Source organism: Hylobates moloch, unplaced genomic scaffold (genome assembly GCF_009828535.3).
Source record: "Hylobates moloch isolate HMO894 unplaced genomic scaffold, HMol_V3 SCAFFOLD_17, whole genome shotgun sequence".
In the NCBI taxonomy this organism is placed as follows: domain Eukaryota; kingdom Metazoa; phylum Chordata; class Mammalia; order Primates; family Hylobatidae; genus Hylobates; species Hylobates moloch.
Genome location: NW_026652292.1, coordinates 70,853,906 through 70,869,936, shown reverse-complemented (window position 1 = coordinate 70,869,936; position 16,031 = coordinate 70,853,906). Strand labels below are relative to the sequence as shown.

General features: G+C 42.2%; 1 long non-coding RNA gene across 1 annotated transcript in view; it reads right to left on the bottom strand.

The window, feature by feature from the left end:
- Nucleotides 1-12,762, bottom strand: part of LOC116456848 (uncharacterized) — a 162,902-nt gene extending 150,140 nt beyond the window's left edge. Inside the window, exons 1-3 of the long non-coding RNA XR_004244824.2 lie at nucleotides 12,574-12,762; nucleotides 10,313-11,035; nucleotides 7,900-7,973 (exon numbers count right to left, since the gene is read on the bottom strand). This is a non-coding gene — a long non-coding RNA (uncharacterized LOC116456848). The remainder of the gene's footprint in view (nucleotides 1-7,899; nucleotides 7,974-10,312; nucleotides 11,036-12,573) is intronic.
- Nucleotides 12,763-16,031: the final 3,269 nt, after the last annotated feature.

The following is a 16,031-nucleotide window of genomic DNA, read 5'->3' as shown; positions in this document are numbered from 1 at the left end:
CATTTACAGTAATCCTGGCACATAGGAAGATACTATTTGTTAGCTGCTATCATCATCATCTTTATATTATAATATTCTTGTTATGGAGCACTGTATATTTAATATCAAGAATTTCTCATTCATGGTTGCCAATTACCCTCAGCACAATCAGAGTTGGTTGTGCTGAGTTGTGCAGAGTTGGTTGTTCCCATATAATGAATAATGAAATGAAGCTCAAGGAATTTAAGTTATCAGCTCAAGGTCTGTCAACTACTAGATGTCATCTTCCACTGCTTATCTCGAAGGACTGTCTTCTTTCTCTTACAACGTGTTACTTCCCAAAATAAAAGGTAAAGAGCGTAGCCAAAAATAGTGAACTTGCAATGGTGGAATTCCAGGCACGTAGAAGGAAATGTCTCTCCTAGTGACCCACAATCCATCTTGAACAGGAAATCTTGCTGGCCGTGAGCTCCATTCATGATATACCCAAGCATTTTCCCCACTAAACTTCAAGTTTCTTCAGAGTAGAGAGGTGCTCTCCCAGCACCCGGCATGGTTCCTGGCACTTGGTAAGTATAATACATGCACTGTACAGCCAAGATACTCTACAGGAGAAAAACATTAAAAATTCTCCAGAATATGTCTATGGCTTGTATCCTATGGAGAGCTACCTTTTCTTCTCCCTTTTTGAGATCTCTTTTTTTCCCTTTTCCTCCTTAATGAAAGAAGGAATATTTATTCGGCTTTTTAAATGTTAATCTTCCTTTCTCAGCCCTCTCCCTAATCTGGTCATATCTCCGAACCCAGCCTCTCACTCATATGGCCACTTGTCCCATGGACAATATAAACTCAACATGCCCCAAACCACGTTTATCCTCTCTACCAATTTCTACTCCTCCCAAATTTGTTCCTACTCTTTTAATTTCTGATCTCCCTTGGATACATCAACCACCAAGCCAGAAACCTCAGGGTCATCTCTCTCCTTCCCATCATACTTCCTCACCCATCCATACGTCAAGGCTGCCAATTCTGTCTCTGTAAGCATTCTTATATTATTTCTCTAATCTCTCTTCCCACCACTTTTAGGCTACCATCACCTCTAGCACGGACTACTGCTACAGTCCTTTTATCTTGTGTCTTCTCAATCTAATTTTTATTGAGGCAAAGTACTATTTTTGAGGAGAGATGAACTAGTCATTCACCAAACTGCTTTTTCTTTCCTCCAAAGCAACATCTTGGCTAGGCAGGAGACCAAAATATGCCACCTCAAAATATGCCTCTTTGGCATAGTATTATCTTGAGCCAATTATTTTGGGACCCTGCAGATACAAGAGAATCTCTGAAAAGACAGTAGAAGTCACCCTTTTGTAGGGAAAATTTGCATCTATAAAAAAATCTCCATATGCAAGAATCTGAGTCGGTTTGATGCTGCTATAACAGCATACCACAGATTAGGTGATTTATAATGGACAGAAATGTATTTGGCTCATGGTTCTCAAGTCTAGGAAGTCTTCTTGTTGCATCACTGCATGGCAGAGGGCATCGTCAGCACATAGCAAGGGAACAAGAGAGGAGGCTAAACTCATTCGCATGGCCTAAAAACATCTTAAAGATCCCACCTCTCAACCGTGTTGCATTGGGAATTAAGTTTTCAACCCATAGGCTTTGGGAGACACATTCTAATCATAGAAGGGTGTCTCCTTCTTTGTACCAGGAAGAAAAGGATGACTACATCTCTAAAGACTCTTATCAATGGAGAAGGCACTGACAATCTGCATAACAAACCTTACCCTTGTTTACTGAGCTTTTCCTGGGTATTTCTCCATAACCAGCCTTCCCTACACCCTTTTTCCATTTCAACAGACATGGTATTTAAACCTGAACTCAAAGCCACTTCTGTGAGATTAATTCACTTATCTTTGCACATATCCAATGTATACTTGAAATATACATGTTAATAAACTCCTGGTTTTCTCTTGTTAATCTATTTTTTTGTTACACAGGTCTGTCCCAACTAAGAACTATGAAGGGTAGATGTTTCTTCCTGTACAGCTCCATTTCCCAGGCTCCCTTGCTGTTAGCATTGGCAGTGTGACTGTGTTGACTGAGCTCTGGACAGTGGAATGTAGATGGAAGTGATGTACTCATTCCCTGATCTAATCCTTAAACACTTTCTGCACAAGCCTTCTCAGTTTCCTTGCCTCATCTGCTGGCTTGATGTCAGTGGCCAGAGTTTGGAAGTCATGTCTAGAAAATGGCAGAGCCTATGTCCACCTGCGACTGAATACCTTCCTTGAACAGACCCCTTGCTCTTACCAATTGAAATACATGTCACTGAAAAATAATCTTGCACAGCATTTAATCACTGAAGTTTCAGAATTTCTCTGTTGGAACACCTACCTTTGCCTTAATTAATATATCTTTCTAAAGCAGAAATTTGACCTGCTTAAAACCTTCTAATCTCTGCCTATCATCTTTGAGATCAGGTCCAGAGTTATCTGGCTCTGGCCCTATCAAACTCTCTAATCATTTATCTCACCATTAAAGTCACACATTTCACTTTCCAGTAATATCCAACTACATGTCAGTTCCCCCACTCCCCAGGATAGCTCATATACCTTTCCATCTATCCCTGACTAACTTCCTGGTGTTTGAAATACCCTTACTATTTTTTTGTCATAAACTTAGTTTATATTAACCTTCAAAGATTAATTCAAGTGCCATCTACTCCGGGAAGCCCTCTCTTCCTCTCTCAATCCAGGCTAAGTTCCCTTCCCCTGAGTGCTTCCCTCTACCTCAACGTATCACAAATTATATTGCAGTCCTGATAATGCAGCTGTCTGGTCTACCTGATAGGCTGCAAAGGAGCAGCACCAAGAGGGGTCTATGATTTGTCCATCATGGTATCCTGGCTCCTACCCTAGAGCCAGTGTACCCTACACAGTCAGCCCTTGGTATCTGTGGGGGACTGGTTCCAGGATCCCCCGTGGATACCAAAATTCACAGATGCTGAAGTTCCTTATACAAAATGGCATCGTATTTGCATATAACCTATGCATTCTCCTATATACTTTAAATAGTCACTAGTTTACTTATATTACTTAATACAATGTAAATTCTATGTAAATAGTTATTATATTGCATTGTTTAGGAAATAATGTCAAGGAAAAAAAAGTTCGTACAGACACAACTATCCTTTATTTTTTCAAATATTTTTGATCCATGGTAGGATGAATCCACAAATGTGGAACCCACAGATTCAGAGGGCCAATGGCATATGCTTATTGGTTTGAAACCTTTCTCATTCCAGCTGACTTATGTCCTAGGCTAGTGATCTACTTTCTTTGTTCACAAGGCTTCTTTGCTATGCAAAGGTACTCCAAGAAAGCTTTAATCCTTTTTTTTTTATCTTTTTGGAATCTGTCTCTTTCATTTGGGTCATGTAAGTATGCTAGAGTTTACCAGCTTCAGGAAAATGGTAAACAGAGAGTGGGATAGTAAGGAAACAACAGCCTCATTATTCATTTCCCATCCCTAGTGCTGCTGCTATATGTAAGTCCTTACTCAGTTGTCATAGACCACCAAAACACAAGTGGTTATGCTAGCAGCCCCCCTTCCTCTGTACCAGCTCAGGCACAGGGTTCCTGAGGCCACCACACTCAGTACTCAGCCCTCCCAGGCCCCCATGAAGGCACCTCCTTCTAGGTACCCATCTTCCAGCTGGAGCAACTCACTGAACACTCCCACAACCATGCCCTTGACCCAGTCCCTGAAGACCCAACCAACTCACTGATTATGCCTCCACTGTCTTCAAATCTTGAAAAAGTCCCTCTCTACTTTAGACTATACCTCAATGAGTCTGTACCTTCAAGCAAAAAAGAAAAATGTTGTGGGATTAGAACTGAGTTGGGGAGAGGCTTGCCTATTTCTTTCTTTTTTTTTTTTTTCCCATCCTTGAAACTCAAAAAGGCTATTAACTGCTTTCATGAAGAGTAAAGAAAATTCAGATCTCAGTAACACAGACTTGTTAACTTTGCTAGCAGAGGAAGGAATGTCTTTCCTTCATTTCCAGTAACTCTATGGCATCAAATGAGACACAGATAAGTTTCTCAACCACCCTGCTACAGCACACATCATTTTGAATGCCTACTATGCCGCTAGTGCTAACAAGGCCCTGTCCATTGAGGAGTTCATGGCATGGTTGGGAAGCTAGATGACTAAATGCAAAACCAAAGTACGGTGCGTTAGGGCTGGGCTAGAAGGAGTTCAAGGTGTGTAGCAGATGCACAGAGCAGGCACCTAGCCTGACTTGGCAAATCAGAAGAGGCAACAGCAGAGCTGAGCCTTGGAGAACCAGGAGCAGTTGTCAGGTAAAGCAGGGAGGCATAGTAGAAGAGGTGTGTTTCTTGTTTCCTTTCCATTTAAGCTATAAAAATATTCTTCCCCTTGTTAAATGGAGATGAAAGGGAAGCATTAAAGATCTTTAGCGTGAGCATGACATGATGATAGGGCAAGCTGGACGGAAGCCAAACTGGAGGCAGGGGAACTAGTTCCAAGGCTCATTCTCTGCTTTCCTCCAGGATGAGCTGTCTGCTAATTATCTCCTGCCCATGAAGCCACAGGCCCATAGGCCCATAAAGACACAGCACTGAGGGGTCCCTGCTTTTACTAGAATTATTCCCTATAAGCTTCACTTGACAGAAGACTTGGCTTCCCCAGCCTCTGATTCTTTTGTAAATCCCCAGAATTCACCTAAGGTCTCTGCCCTGGAGCTTTTGTAAGCTGACCTCAAACCCAAAAACACCCCCCTTGACTGACAGTCCTCTCAGGGTGGAACCAAGAAGAAAGATATTAGTCTAAAGGGAAAAACCCACAGAGGCATGGAGTTCCCCTTGGCTAAAGGAAAAAGCATGTGCACAATGGTGTGGCTTAAAGAATGACAGTACTCCTTGACCTTCAAGGGTTGGGCTCAAGTTCATGGTTCTTTTAAGGCTGTCAGAAGCCACAGTGAGTCACAGCACTGTTTGTCCTGGGAGGAGGGAGGGCGATGGGGTGTGAGTCACAATGGAGAGAAGGACTCACTAGTATGGGGCTTGAGAAAGGCCCGTAATAGTGATGTCTTCCAGTGTCTTCTGAGTTGTCATGTTTCCTTTCAGACTTTGAGCTGGGCAAGGGGCTAAAAAGCGGACTATATGGTAGTCTCTTATTAATTAGAATGGATAGCTAGAGAATAAGGGAAAAACTAACAAAAAAGGCCAGAGACAAGACAGGCCCTGGGGAATTCGAATTCCAGCTCATTTAAAAAATAATAATAATAAATCAAAGGCTGTCTTTCGTCTTTCCCGCAAAAAAATGTGACTTGGTAGCACCATGAGCGTATGAGTGATCTTGGGGCCAAATCTGTCTGCATGTGATCCCTGTTCTGCCTCTCCTTAGATGTGCGATCATAGGCAAGTCGGTGAATCTCTGTGGACATTAAGCAACATATTCTTGAACAATTACTATGTTCTGGGTACTCGACTTGGTATCTTATTTGCATCATCTCAAATAATTCCATCCCTACTTTATAGCAATACATTCATTTCAGGGTTGTTGGGAGGATTAAAGGAGATAGCCCAGTGAAAGAGTCTAACTGCCTGGCACAATATAGGGATTAAATAGGTACCATTTCCTTTTAACCTGCTCCTTTTTAAGGAAGTGTGCTTATCTTGGGCATTAGGTTTTCTATGAGCATGTTTACTGGAGTTTAGTTGAATTTATACATGTCTCCCTTGCAAAAGGGAAAAAAAATGCCTTTGATCTTGGTCATTCTTGCAGTGTACAGCTTTATGTGCATTTTTTCACCAATATTAACTTCACATACATCATTTTAATTATGATTTTGTTACCTGTGATATCTTAGAACTATTAGCACAGAACATACTAGTGAAAAGCCAATCTGTTTAAGCAACAAAGAGAACTTGGAATAACCCTGTTTTTAATGTACCTATTCCCATGAGATCTTGAAGTTAGAAAGAAACAGCTCCCCTGGCTTTGCTGCCCTGACCCTTGGGTTGTACAAATCAAGTCGGCTTGGCACAGGAAGCAGCATTCAAATCCAGATTCTAATAAACCGGAAGTGAGGTGGAGAGAGATAGGATAAGCCTTTCCTTCGGGCACCAGAGTTCTTCTTATTTGAAGTAGGGATTCCTTGGGTAAATCTTGTATCTTACAGAAGATAAAATTATATAATAATTAAAAACTATGGCTCCCTAAGCTATAGTTTTAGGGATGCAAAGGCACAAGAATAATATAATGGATTCTGGGGACTTGTGGGGAAGGGTAGGAGGGGGTTGAGGAATAAAAGACTACACACTGGGTGCAGTGTACACTGCTTGGGTGATGGGTGTACCAAAATCTCAGAAATCACACCTAAATAACTTACCCATGCAACCAAACACCTCCTGATCCCCAGAAACTATTGATAAAAAAAGTCAAAATATGAACAAACCCTAATGTAAACTATGGACTTTAGTTGATTATGATACATCAATGTAGGTGCATCAATTGTAGCAAATTTATCACTCTGGTGAGGGATGTTAATAATTGAGGAAGCTGTGGTTTTGTGGGGGTAGGAGAGATATGGGAAATATCTGTACCTTCCTCTCAAATTTGCTGTGAAACTAAAACACCTCTAAAAAAAAAAGTATATATAAAAAAAGATATGGCTTGGTAGCATCACATAAAATTGAGTATTCAACCCAAGACTAGAGCCTTCTTTGGCTCCTTCGGATCAATAGCTTATCCCATATAGGAGTTATCAAGCCTTCATACAAGAAAAAAAAAATATATATATATATACACACACACAAAATATATTTATATAAACAACTTTATATATATACACACACACAACTACATCTCCCTAAAAGCTGGGATTGTGGAATTGCTTTTGTTGAATTATCCATGGATTAACAGTACATAGAAATTGCTCTGAAAATTACTAATAAATGAAGGAAGGAAGGAGAGAGAAGACTGAATTTCAACTACACAGGAGATTTGCTAATTCCTGTCTGTCCAAGAGGTAAGAGAGATATAAGAACATTGGCTTGGCAATCAGACTTTCCTTGGGTAAAATCCAGGCTCTGCCACTAACCATCCCTGAATAAGGCATGTCACCTCTCTAAGCCTCCATGTCCTCAACTGTAAAATTGGGATATTAATACCTCTGTAGTGTGTAAGATTATATCATCACTCGATTAATCGATAGATAATAGATTATTCATACGAGAGTATCCAGCACGATGTCTGGTACACAACCTGCACGCTCAATGTTTTTTTCCCAAAGTTCCTAAAATGGGAAAAACTTCATCCTTTTTATTTCATCTACATCTCCCTCTTACTTTTCCCTATTATAGAAGACTTGTGCATATGTGCAACTAAATAAGAAAAAAAATTTTTGAGAAAAAGTTAAGACCCTATCAGAAATTTAAGACTTCTTTACCAAAGGAATTGTTTCTCCTCTTTCTGGCTCCTCCTCCTCCTCTATCTCCTCCCCCTTCTTCATGCATTCATTAGAGTAGTTATGTCTGTTCACAGACCCCCTAAGATAAATAGGAATAATGGGCAGCTTACAGAAGCAGGTTAATACAAAGGGTTAGGGACCTGGGTTCTGGAGCCAGATAGCCTAGGCTTGACTCTTGGTTCTGCAAGCAATTAGTTTTGTGATTCCTGACAAATTAACTAACTTCTCTGTGTCTCAGTTGCTTCATCTGTAAAATAGAAACATTAACATTTACCTCCTAAAGTTGTTAACTGTTGACATAAGTAAAGCACTTAGAATAATGGCTGGCTCATAGTAAACTCCCACTGAATCTTACATCTTTATTGCTGATCTAATTTTGGAGATAAATATGTAGGCTCAGAGAGACTATGACTTACCCAAGGTCACACAGCAAGAAGTAAGAGCAGATCTTACATCGTCTGCCTCAGCTCTCTCTTCCTTCTTCACCACACTGCAAGAGAAAGAAGGTTTATTTTGAGGCCTGTAAGCAGAGACAGCCTTGAGAGCCAATACGAATTACATGCAGCTTTAACATTAGATTGCTTGTAAGTTCCTGGAGCAAGGAGCTCATCTTAATCCACTTGATATTCCTAGTACCCACACAGCATCTGGGACAGAGTAAACACCAAGGGAATATTGGAGGAATGAATGAATAAAAAACATCAATGAGAAAATAGGGAGTGGGAATCATAATACTATTGGGAATTTTACACCCCGATGAGTGAACCAGGTCCTGCCCATTAGTGGAGGTGTATGGAGGTGGGGAGGAGATGAAGGGGCATTTAGATTTCTAAGGGAAAGAAGGAACAGACAGACCCACCCTTAGAAAATGCAGCTCAGGTATTTCAAACACCTAATGTAAATGACGAGTTAATGGGTGCAGCAAACCAACATGGCACATGTATACACATGTAAGAAAGCTGCACGTTGTACACATGTACCCTATAACTTAAAGTATCATAACAAAAAAAAAAAGAAAATGTGGTACATATACACCATGGAATACTATGCAGCCATCAAAAGGGATGAGATCATGTCCTTTGCAGGGACATAGATGGAGCTGGAAGCCATTATCCTCAGCAAACTAACGCAGGAACAGAAAACCAAACACCACACGTTCTCACTTATAAGTGGGAGCTGAACAATGAGAACACAGGGACACAGAGAGGGGAACAACACACACTGGGGCCTCTGGGGGGTGTGGGGGGAGGGAGAACATCAGGATAAATGGCTAATGCATGTGGGGCTTAATACCTAGGTGATGGGTTGATATGCGCAGCAAGTCGCCATGGCACATGTTTATCTATGTAACAAACCTACATATCCTGCACATGTATCCTGGAACTTAAAATAAAATAAAATAAAATAAAATAAAATAAAATAAAATAAAAATGAAAATGCAGCTCAGGTATTGGAAGGGAGCGGGGCACACTGTCTTTGATTTAGGAGATCAAGCCTATCGAGGGGTGTGTCCTGGAAGAGGGGCAGTATATTACTGAACCTACTGCTTCCTACAAGACCTCACCCCTGACTAATCCCCTTCTCCAAACCCCACTTCTGCCCAAGCTTGGAAGGAAATGGCTTGGTAGAAAATGAGCAGAAATAAAAGGAGGAGCAATTGCCAGAGTTGCCCTAGTGAGGAGAGGTCTTTTCATGGAAATAGCTAAGTTCTCTTCTCAGGCAAAGCTGTAGCAACCATCATATTTGTGACTCACATGGCATATTCCTGTGTGCGATCTCACTGGAACCCCTCAAGACTGCTACAAGGTAGGAAAGGTAGATTCCATTAGCCTCGTCCCACAGGTGTGAACACTGAGGACCACAGAGCAAGACAAAGCTGCCCCAGGTCACTGAGGGAGGTGGGGTCAGGAGCAGGCCCTGACACAAGAATCAAATGCATACCCTGGCCTCCCCATCCAACTCATTCAGGTTCTAGATTGCACACATGGCAAGTTCCATGCCCAGGGGCCTAGATGGTTCACAGGATGCCTCCCCCAGCCTTGTGCCGCCACCCACACAATCCAGGTTTGAGGGTCAGAGATGGATGCTGGGTCTCTGTCTCTCAGGGCTGGCAGGAGTCTTGTTTGAGCCACCAAAGTGATAGCCCTTTGTAAACTTTTGTCAGTCTGGGTATTACAAGTGGTCAGCAGGATAGATTGTGACAGCCGCCTGCATTCAATCCACAGTTGGCCCCAAACTGACTGTATGGCCTTGGGCAAGTTACTTAATCTCTCAGGGCATCAGTTTCCTCATCTTTATAACGGAGATAATCATAGCGGATTTTGACTTTATTTAAAGATTTCTCTAAGCAGTTCAAACTTTCCATGATAGATTGGGATGCCCCATCAGGTGATGAGTCCCCATCACTAGAAGTTTCCCAGGAGGCTGGTGAATGCAAGCAACTAGATTTAGGGAGAACACTGTAAGGCTGAAGCAAGCACTGGGTAGGCTCAGAGAGGCCATGACTTACCCAAGGTCACACAGCAAGAAGTAAGAGCAGATCTTAGATCGTCTGCCTCAGCTCTCTCTTGCTTCTCCACCACACTGCAAAGGAAGGGAGACGGGCTCACTGGTTCCCAAACTCCCAACTACCTTAGAATCACCCAAGGGATATTTAGAAAATGCAGTTCCATTGGCCCTACTCCTGGGTATTCTGATTGCAAACATTTCAGGTGGAGCTCAGAAACCTGGGTTATTCTTAGGAGTACCCAGGTGTATTGGTTTGCTGGTGCTGTTGTAACAAAGTATCACAAACAAGGTGGTTTAAACAACAGAAATATGTTGTCTTACCGTTCTAGAAGCTAGAAGTGGGAGACCAAAGTGTAGATAGAGTTGGTTCCTTCTGAAGGCCATAAGGGAAAATCTGTTCCACGCCTCCCTCCTAGCACCTGCTGGTTCCCATCAGTCTTTGGTTCTCCTTGTCTTGAAGATGCATTACCCTGATCTCTGCCTTCATCTTCATATTAGATTCTCCCTGTGTTCATGTCTGTCTCTGTGTCTCAATTTTCTCTTTTTATACGAACACAGTCATGTTGGATTTGGGTCCATCCATTCTAATGGCCTCAACTTGATCATTCGTAAAGACCCTATTTCCAAATAAGGTCACATTCACAGCTTCTGCGGATTAGGACTTCAACATCATTTTGAAGAACGCAATTCAACCCATAACTTCAGCCAGGGTTAAGAATCAGTGCTGCTGACCAGAGCTTTTTCAAATGGAGTGTACCCAGGAACCTCCAGGAGATCCTAGAAAACAGCAGGTTCTGACTCGGTGGCTCTGCAGGCCCTGAGTCTGCTTTTTGAACTGTTGGAGCAGGTCCAGGGACCACGAGGAGCTCCTTTTCAAGACAAGATTCCTACAAAACCCAGAAATGATTGCCAAGCAAATAGAAGCTCTTTGCTCCATTTCTCTAGTGAAAAGGACTGCCTTTATTCTTTTTAATCTCCACCTGCAAGTAGAACTCAGATCCTTCACGCCTGTCCCGGAGGAGGAGCCCAGGAGGGGCACCCATCCTAATGCGGAAAGAAAGGGTTGGACTCTCAAGCTTTGGAAGAAGTTTCCCTCATCCTTATCCTTCCTACCACAGCTTTGACTGTTTAATCTTGTCTATTCAGTCGTTTTCTTATTCTTGTCGTTTCGTACTGTCCTCCCCCTGCCCCACACTACGCCCACCCCCCAACGCCACCATCTGTTAGCCCAGCTCAGCCTGAGCCCGGGTGGGTGCAGCTGGCTCCCAGGAAGTGACCGCCGTCAGGTCACCTGCGCCCGCCAAGTCACAGGCCAGAACCTCGCAGCCCAGCAAGGCCAGCCCCAGCCGCGAAGAAGCCCAGCCTCGCCCCTGGAGCCAATTCCTAGCCGCCGGCGGGGAAGGTGCGCCCCGCCCCCGCACGCGCCGCCCCAGGCCGGGGTAATCGCGCCGACAATGGAGCGCGCAAAGCCGGGCACAAAGACGACAGCTGCGTGGCAGGGCCTGCGAGGCCGTAGCAGAGGGGCAGCCGCCCGCGCCTTGCAGCCTCCTTAATTTATTTATAGATGCGCTCGCTCTTTATGTGGCCTAGTTAAAGACGCCTTTCCATAAATACATAGAAACGGATGTTATTCTAGAGCCCACCAATAATAGACACAGCTGTAGAGGTTGGTGCTGAAATTAACAGCCCCACCTTGCTGTCCCCCCAAAATGGAAAATAAAAAGAGCATGTGTTTTGCTTTGGCTTAGGTATATGCAAAAGAGTAATCCTATTGAACAATGAGATGTTTCTCTGAAAACAAAGGAAGAATGTCTTAGCAAACAATATTTTGGAGCAAGGCTATACCTTTGCTAATCAAAGTCGGCTTGTATCTGGCCCGCGACTCTCACCCTTAACTAGGAGCATCTGTTTAACCCAAACAATCCTCTTCTTCCCCAGGCCACACGTGGTTCATTTCTCCACAAAATATGATTTGCCAAACACAATTCCGGCTCTTTCTGATCCACCCACTTGTTTGGGGCGTTGGCCCTATAACCGCTCTTTGGAGTCTAGGGGCCCAGAAAGAATCAAATCATTACAAAGCTGTGAAAGCGTCTCCAGTCTGTATCGCTTTGTTATTTCTCCCAGTTTGTTCTACAGACCCTTAATTCTATTATCCGGTTGTAATTTGGTTCTGTGTCTCTCCAACATTCTTTCCTTTATTCTGCCCTCTTTCTTTGTAATCGATTGACTCATCTGTAATTGGATTTTCTCTGGCTCTTACCAGCTATTAAAAGTAGCTATGTGTGTGTGTGTGTGTGTGTATGTGAGTGAGTGTGCTTTCTAACTAGGCCACACTTTCCAGCGCCTTGCAATCTTTAATCTTGCTCCCAGTTTCTAAGTATGAATTCAATTCCCTGATTCCTTGTGAGGCGTCAGGGAGTTGCAGAAAGGATACAAGCTTTAGAAGCAGTTTGGTTTTGTTTGTTGTGTTTAAGGCTGACATTTATCGAGCTCATACTATGTGCCAGGCATTCTTCCAAGCGCTTTACAAGCATTAATAATCCTTACCACCTCCTTTTAGGGCAGATACTCTTACTTACTCCATTTTACAGAAAGCAAGGAGACGAATGGGCTAAGAAACTTGCCAAGGTCAGAACACTTGATCACGATGCAATTTTTCTAAGTTCTCTTCATTTCGTATCTGGGTGACCTTGGGCACAGCTTCTTATTTCTGCCTCTGTTTCCACATCTGCAAAATGACTAAGTGTTGGTTTCTCTCACAGGGCATTTGTTAGAATGTACTGAGGGCACAGTGCCTGGTTGTCAGTGGGGATTAAACACACAGTCAATCCCAGTGCTGGGACAATGCAAGGGAGTCCAGTAACCCCTGAGCTGTGTATTAGAGCAAAGACTAAATAAGGGAACCCTGGGAGCAAGAGTACAGAAATAGAGCACTGCTCTCAGACGCTTATGAAGCCACTACAGTCTTTGCTTTAGAGGAACGCAAACAGGAACCAAGCAGATCACTTTAGAGAATCATTAGAAAGATTCAGCTGCTGACAAGCAATGTAATTTTTGACAGTCACTTCCTCTCTGGAGCCCCCGGGTTTCCCAAATGTTAAAGGATGGGGGGAGATGGCTGATCACTGAGATCTCTTCTGTAACTATCTCTGGGGACAGGTTTGGTGCTGTCACCTCAAGGCTGGATCAACCCTGCCACAGCAAGTGAGTGCTTACACACTTCTTAGCTTCATGTCGTAAAATTATTTAGCTGGCACCACAAATGCATAAAGTAGATACTCTTACCTTCATTGTACAGATGGAGAAACCGAGCCACAGAGTAGCCAAGTAACTTGCCCAAAGTGGCATGGAAATGGTAGGACCAAGATTCAAACTATCCTCCCTCCACTAAGGTCCAGCCCTGCCCATTTCTCGTGTGGTTCTCAGGTAAAGATAGAGATGGGGTGGTGCAGACTGCAGGCGGTTAGGCACTGGGAAGGAATAAATGACTAAGGAACAGTGGACGTGCCAGACCGACACCACGAGTAGTTTGTTACTTAACCATCATTTACTTTGTGTAAACTTATGACATCCATTTTTTAAACAATCTAATAGATGATTTTGCAAGGCTGTGGAATGAAATAATGAATCTGAAACACTTAGCATATATAACACCTGGGCCTCATAGTCTCACAACTCTCCAATCGTGTGAAGTATTATAATAATAATTATCGGAATGAATATTTAAATACAGTCTGTGTGTGCAAAGGTATACAGGGATTTTAAATGTAATTACCAGATTTTTTATATCAGATTAAGATCTATTTTTTTAAGTTAAACTTTCAAAATCAGTCCTAAAAATTATAAACAGAATTGGTTCCACCTCACACGCCTCTCTCTACCAGGTCCTTGTGCTGTTCAGAGGGACACAAAACCCAATTTTGACTGTCACTCAAGGGGTGCAGTGAGGAATTAACCTCTACTGCAAAACTGCAGAGTAGTATAATTTCATAACTTCAAACATCTGGCAAACTCCACAGGTAGTATTTGCAAAAGCAATTTTGCAATGACCACTTTCGTTATCGCTTAAGTCTTTTTGAGTATTTTCCTTGGGAAATCTCCAATGTTTAACATTCTGCCGATTTAGAGATTTAATTCTCAATTTTCCCAAAACCACATGATCCCAAATGTAACACTCCTTTTCAGATTTAAACAACATGTGTGTATTAACCTTGACAGCTGAAAAATATAACCTAATTGGACCACAGTTGTACAGACTGATCATTATAGTATTGTTTGAAATAATAAATAGCTGTAAGCAACTTACATATACAAAAGCTCATGGCATCTTAACAGTACTCTAGTTACCATTAACTAGGGGTTGGAGGAGGCAGGGAATAGGGAGTGACCTCAAATGGATAAGAAATGTTCTGAAATTCAGTAACAGAATTACACAACCTTGTGGAAACACTAAAAACTACTGAACTGTATACTTTAAAGGGGTGAATTTTATGGTATGTGAATTATCTCAACTGAAAAAAAAAAGTGAGGGAAAAAAGATTGGTACAATTCTGCCCATTAAGAGTCAACAAACTATTCAAAAAAATTTTAAGTGATGTTATAGAAATGTACCTATTGACATAGAATAAGATTGAATATATTAAGGGGGGCGGGGGTGAACATGTACCAAGTGAGCAAATATGACTCATTTTGATGAAAAAGTAATATCTGTATCCAGATGGATGTAGAATATAAACCAAAGTGTTAACTGGTTATTTCTGAAATTATAGGTGGTTTTTGTTTCCTTTTTTCATCTCTAGGGATATATATATAGGATATACATATAGAGAGAGATATATATAGGATATATATAGAGAGATATATATTCATAGTTGGATATATAAGTTGCTTACAGCTATTTATTATATATATATTTTATTAAGGGAGGCGGAAAAAGGAGAAAACAATTCTAGGAAGAGGAGAGTATAGATGAGAGGAGAAGTTTAGACCTTCAACAAAACAGAAGTGGACAAGCTTCAACAATGTGTCCAGTGTGCTCCACAATGCATGTTCTGTTCCAGGAAAACCATCATCTGTGGCCACAGGACAAATACACAAGGCTTCAATGTTTACTCGTAGACTGCCCTATCTCTTTCACTTTGGTTTAGAAAATGAAGGGACAGTTCTCCTGATAAAAGTTACAAACAAAGCCAGCTTCATCTGTCAAGCTTTTTTTTTTTTTTTTTTTTTTTTAACTTTGAGACAGAGTCTTGCTTTGTTGCCCAGGCTGGAGTGCAGTGGTGAGATCTCAGCTCAGTGCAACCTCCATCCCCAGGTTCAAGCAATTCTCTTGCCTCAGCCTCCAGAGTTGCTGGGACTACAGGCACATGCCACCATGCCCAGCTAATTTTTGTATTTTTAGTAGAGGTGGAGTTTCATCATGTCGGTCAAGCTGGTCTTGAACTCCTGACCTCAAGCAATCTACCTGCCTCGGCCTCCCAAAGTGCTGGGATAGCAGGTGTGAGCCAGCACTCCCAGCCACCTGTCAACCTCTTTTTGATAAACATAACCGAGTTTCACCTGTTATCAAAGAGGCCTTCTAAGATCTGTTAACAGCAATTTTTTGGTTGGTTATTTCCATATCATTGACATCATATACAAAATCATTCCTATCAATAAAGACAGGAGAAATAAAATGATATTTTCAGAGCATCTGCTATAGATTAGGCATGTTTCAGGCAGTGTTGATGGCCATGTTTACTTGGCACTGACAACAAGCCCAGAAGTTGAGCATTGGGACCTATTATTGTCAGAGACACAAGAGAGGCTGCTACGCCAGCCTGAGTTCACCTGGCTGCTGACAGCAGAGCCAGGGTCTGAATGCCAGTGTGTCTGACTCCCCAGAATCAAGTTCTAAACCTCTACAGCACACCACCCCCACCCCGATCCTTGCTCCCACAAGGTCCTTGTAGCCAACTAATTACCAAAGCACCATGGATTTCTGGAACAGCTTCTATGAAATAAAATTGATCAGGGCTGCCAGACAACTCACTTACTG